Below are 6122 nucleotides of genomic sequence, written 5' to 3'. Positions count from 1 at the left end.
TCACAAAATAAGAGGATTTGGGAACTACCGGAAAGGAGTACCACAGAGGATCTGGTCCTGTACCAGCTGTGACCATAGTGGTATGTCCATTAAAATACCTAGGCCATTTTGCTTCCTCTCCAACTTTATTTGAAGCTATAAACTTTGATTCCAAAGTTGATCGAGCTATGCAAATTTTCTTGGTTGATTTTGAAGACTCTAGACCTCCTCTAAGAAAAAAAAAAACCATATCTACTAAATTGTTATTTTCCGTTCATCCACTAATCAATTATGACAGTTTTCAGGATGTTCAGCTTCTTTGGATAAGATTTTATGATGGTTTAGATGAGATTAAGACAAAGATTATAATTGACTATTGTAATACATGGAAAATGAAACTTCACTATGATGAGGCTATGGAAACATGGTCTTCTTTCTTCTAATTAAAGGGAAGAGCAAGCTATCCAAAATACAAGATTAATAAAACAAGGCTGCAGGAGAACACCAATCACTATATATAAATTACTCTACAAAGCAAAATTAATATTGTACTCATGCAATTTCAATAATTCACATTTCTCCCCTCCAAATTATTCATGAATGCTGATAGTATGGCCTTGGACTTGATCAAGATATATAGAATTGATTTTTCTCGTTTATTTGTAGATATCTTCCATCCACAAATCAGCTCCCAAACATCTCAAAGCCCATCTGTAAGAGTTATTATCTCACAATCCTGTCCTTTCAAACTCAATCTGGATATCTTTGTTGATGGAAGTAGTTTATTTTTTGGGTGGTAGAATTTCCTATCTACAGATGTGGGTGATGAAGGAATCCAACTGAGTTGTAGAGCTCCCACTATTTGACACTGCCTGTCGAACAGCTACACCCAGTTCCTGGGCTCTCTTCCTCATCTCCTTCCCCTCTTCCGACACCATCAATTTTCTAACTGCACTTTCAACAGCAATGGAAGACACTACCTCTTCTCGACATGCCCACTCTCGAACAACAAGCCCTACTCTTAGCACCTCGGTCACCAACATAGTATTCGAAGGTTGGTCAGAGTGCATGGGCCAAGCGGCTATCGGCACACCCATGCTTAGGCTTTCCATGCACGAGTTCCACCCACAATGGCTCACAAACCCGGCAGTTGAAGAGTGAGCCAGGATCTCAAGCTGTGGTGCCCAATCCCTTTCTATCAACCCCAATCCCTTTACCCTCTCCTCATAACCATCTGGTAATTGAATTTTTCTAACTTGTTCTTCTCCCTTATAAATGTCACCTCGGTCGGCATCCCTCAACACCCAAATAAACTTTTGCTTACTACGTTCTAATCCAATTGCAATTTCATTGATCTGCTCATCCGATATCGAAGTCATGGTCCCAAAAGAAACATAGATAACCGAAATCGGAAGTTGCTTGTCTAGCCATTCAAGGCAGTTGTGTCGCGGTCCAGCTGCTGCATCAGAAAATGCTACTGGATTGAGTGGCCCAACAGCCCATTTTCTAGTTTTTCCAAGCACTGGATGTTGAGTCATGTAATTGATGAACCTCCCATCTATTTCTTCACATGTGTTATAGATATTGCCGACATCAAACTTGCTCCACTCTTGGTTGCGAGCGGCAAAGTCCCAAAACCTTTCAAAAGAGGCAAATCAGGTGGAATTAAGTTTCCACCATCAGCTGGCTTTCCTAGGGATTCCCATGCAAACTGGAGTATGGCGAAGGCAGAGCAACAACCGAAGGAATAAGCTTCCGTGTTAGGGTGGAAAGAGGCTTCTTCAGCAGCAAATGACATGAGGGAATCATGTAGAACAACAATTCGTCGAATCGTAGGAGGGAAGGTTTTGAGGAGAATGGAAAGAGGTTCGCGGAGATTAAGGGAAGCATTGAAGATGGGGACTAGGTGGGAAGGGAACTTGTTGGAGGCATTAGGATCAGGAGGAGGAGTGGGGAATGGTGGAAGATGGTAGTCATGGAAGTGGATGTTTGGTATGGTGCAAGGGTCCCAGCCATGCACACGGCTCTTCGCTTGACGATTGTGAGACGCTGAGCCGATATAATGTACAGGGACACCGTAGGAAGATATGAGTCGCGATAAATGTAGTAGCTGGTTGAGGTGGCCTTGTGCTGGAAGGGGAACTATCACCACCACCACACCATGATCTTGATTCGTTAATTCTTTCATTTTGATCTTCTTCTCTGTGTGTGTGTTTGTTTGGCTTTTATAAACTCCTTTGCTTTGTTGATGGGTTTGTACAGTCCAACATAGGACCCGAACTGGTCAAGGGAGGTGTGCCCACCAATTCATTTTCATCATCAACATCGTCATATAGCTGGAATCTATGGAATGAGAAAAGAGGACCAGACAATATAAATTATAAAATTTAGTTAAAAAAAAAAAACCAACAACAGCAACAACAAAAGCAAAAGACCACCTTTGTTTAGTTTGACTGCACATTATGTAGCATCAAAAACAGCCAGGCTAGCAGATTTAGTAAGATTTCAAATCTATGGGCCGTTGGGCCCACATGGATTGCCCCATTAACAATCTTACACCATAGACTTTTAGGCCCTGTTCGTTTGAGTTTCAAGAACTTTTAAACAAAAAAAATTAGATAAATAATGATTGTTTTGACTTTTTTGACTCTTAGAGATTTCAATTGAAGCTCAAAAGTAACTCCTAAAAGAAGTCTCTCAAGAGGGACTTCTTCAAATGGCTTTTGCAGGAAGCCAAAAACGTAAAACGACTCAAGTGTAGTTATCAAAATAACCTTTATCTTTAATCAAATTTTCAATCAAATTTAACCTTAAAAAAATAAAATGAGATTACTAAAATACCTTTCATCTTTACCAAAATACCCTTCATATTTCAAAAAACCATTCATTTTTATCAAAATGACCTTCATCTTTAATCAAATTTCCAACCAAACTTAACCTTAAATTATAAAAAGGAATTACCAAAATTCCATTCATCTTTATCAAAATATCATTCATCTTTCAAAATACCCTTCATCTTGATCAATTACCAAAATACCCTTCATCTTCTAAAATATTTTTCATCTTTACCAATTATCAAGATACCCTTCTTCTTCTAAAATGTCCTTCATCTTTACCAAAATATCCTTCATTTTTAATCAAATTTTCAACTATACTTAACCTTAAAAAATAAAAAAGAATTATCAAAATACCTTTCATCTTTATCAAAATATCCTTCATTTTTCAAAATACCCTTCATTTTTAATTAAATTGTCAACCAAAATTAACCTTAAAAAATTAAAAAATATATCAAAATACCCTTAATCTTTATCAAAATACTCTTCATTTTATGTGGATGTTAGATTGTGTATTATACAGGTATTTTCTTTATCATATGTTCATTTTTAAGAGGAGATGATGCCAAAATTACAATAGAATTATAAAATTTATAATTTTATTTAAATTGAAAATAATTATTTTTATAATTTTTTAATATATATAGTGTAATTACATATTTATTAAGATATTCTACTCATTTTTGGTGCAATTTGGATGCATTATCAATATTAGGGGTATTCTGGTCATCTTGTCAGAATCTAGTAATAAAAAATTATCAAACGAACATCAATTTCTAACTTATGTGCTTCTGTAAAGATCAAGCTTTTGTTGGATGTGACTTTTCAGGCTATAAGTTTCTGCTATATAAATATAACAAATTTATATTAAAAATTATAAAAATAATTATTTTCAATTTAAATAAATTTATATATTTTATAATTCTATTGAAATTTTAGCAGCATCTCCTATTAAAAATGAACATATAAAATTTTTTTGATAAAAAAAAAATCTGTATAATACATAATCCAATATCCACATAAAGATGAAGGGTGTGTTTTGATAATAAAGTAATGATGATGAATTGCTTTTAGTCTTGGTAGTAAAGATAGGTATTTTGGTAATCTTCTTTTATTTTTTAAGGTTAGGTTTGGTTGGAAATTTGATTAAAGACGAAGGGTATTTTGGTAAAGATAAAGAGAATTTTGGAAGATGAAGGGTATTTGGTAATTTCTTTTTATTTTTTAAGGTTACGTTTGATTGAAAATTTGATTAAAAATGAATGGTATTTTGGTAAAAATGAAAGATATTTTAAAAGATGAAGGGTATTTTGATAATTTGATTAAAGATGAAGAGTATTTTGGAAGATGAAGGGCATTTTGGTAAAGATGAAATGTATTTTAGAAGATGAAGGGTACTTTAGTAATCTATTTTCTTTAGGTTAAGTTTGGTTGAAAATTTGATTAAAGATGAAGAGTATTTTTGATAAAAATGAAGGGTATTTTGGAAGATAAAGGGTATTTTGATAATGATGAAGGGTATTTTAGTAATCTTATTTCATTTTTGAAAGTTAAGTTTGGTTGAAAATTTAATTAAAGATGAAGGGTATTTTAGTAACTACACTCAAGCGGTTTTACGTTTTTGGTTTCTCACAAAAACCATTTGAAAAAGCCCTTCTTAGACAACTTCTTTTAAGAACTACTTTTGGACTTCAATTGAAATCCGTAAGAATAAAAAAATTCCAAACGAATATTATTAATTTAGATTTTTTTGCTTAAAAGTAAAATAATCTAGCTCTTAAAGCTCAAACGAACAAGGCCTAATTCATGAAAAAGCTCAAATTAAAAATTACAAAAGACAAAAAAAACAAATTATATTTGAGTTTGATCCAAGGTGTTAAGAATGGATGGCCATGCAACTCTGAGTTTGATCCAAGGTGTTGAAAATGGATGGCCATGCAACTCCCACATTTGAGTTTGACCCAAGGTATTGAAAATGGATGGCCATGCAACTCCCAAATTTTAAAGAATAACTCTATATCGACTTCGTTAGACACTGTGTTGATGTGACATTGCACAAATTACCATAGGTTTATTTCTTCAATATACAAGTAAAAAATCTACGATTTTCTATGCACTACAATTTAAGCGCAGTGTCCTACACAGATTTTATTTAGATGTGCCCTAAGTGCACACCTTAAGATGCATTATGTCAGGGCCGGACCCAAAGATTTTTACTTGCAGGGGTGAACTAATAGTGTGACGATGAAATTTAAAAAAATATATATTATAAATAGTAAGTGGAATTTAGAAAAACGATTTTTTATTTTATTAAAAATATAAGTGGAATTAGAAGAAAAATCAATCTTTCTTACAAAAAAATGAGAAACTATGATTTATTGGCTTCTTAAAACTCAAACTCTCTTACCAAAGAAGTGGAGAAGACAAACTTAGTACAAACCCTACCAATTGCTCGTGTCATTTTGGCCAAAATAATCTCTCTCTTTTTTTTTTAAATCCCAAAATTGTTGGATAAAATTGATTCGTATCGATAAATTTTAAAATCACGATTTATTGAAAGGTATAAGTTACAACATGTTAGTGAAACTGTGAAATAGTTTTTCTTACCCTTATATATAAAAGAGTAAGTCTAGTCTTACTATGTTGTTGAGTTCATCTTGTGACATCCTAAAACATGATCCAATGCCACTGGGATGTAGAGGAAACAATTCTATGAACTTAAAAAAAAAAAAAATTCTAAAAAAGGTTTTTTTTTCATAGTTAAAATTTAATTTTAAATTTGGGAGTAAAGGAGTCGTTCATTTTCAAAACCTTTGATCAAGTCCCCAAAAAAAAATAATTTTGATTTTTTTTTTTTTTAGAACTAAATTTATTCATGAAATCTAGAGGGCTGCGGTGTTGGATTGCCAATTTGGTAATTCCATCTGTATTCAACGACCCTAAGTAAGATTTTAAACCTTACCAAGTCAATAAAGAAAACATTTCCTTACAAAAAAAATATTGTGTTGGGGACACATAACCATCCACATGTAGCTTAGCCCTTACATCTGTAAAAAGGATTTTTTTTTTTTTTTTTTTTTCTAATTTCAAGATTTTATATAATAAAAAAAAAATTGTGTGGGTTTGGGGGGGTGTGCTACACGTGCATCTACACTTGCTGAGTTCCTCAATCAACGGGTTTACCAAGGGTGTCCCATACAAAAAGGAAGTACGGTGAAGACAGAACAACAAACGAAGGAATAAGCAATTGAGGTATTTTTTGTATGAATTTTTTTTAAAGGCATTTTGGCAGGAAATTTTTTTTGAAGG

At 33.3% G+C, this 6122-nt stretch overlaps 1 pseudogene; it reads right to left on the bottom strand.

Moving 5' to 3' along the window:
• Window positions 1-344: 344 nt before the first annotated feature.
• On the bottom strand, window positions 345-2213 carry LOC147386947 (zeatin O-glucosyltransferase-like; annotated as a pseudogene).
• Between the last annotated feature and the right edge of the window lie 3909 nt (window positions 2214-6122).

Source organism: Akebia trifoliata, chromosome 14 (assembly GCF_017979445.1).
Source record: "Akebia trifoliata isolate Shusen 1 chromosome 14, ASM1797944v1, whole genome shotgun sequence".
In the NCBI taxonomy this organism is placed as follows: domain Eukaryota; kingdom Viridiplantae; phylum Streptophyta; class Magnoliopsida; order Ranunculales; family Lardizabalaceae; genus Akebia; species Akebia trifoliata.
This window is presented reverse-complemented; position numbering and strand designations above follow the sequence as displayed.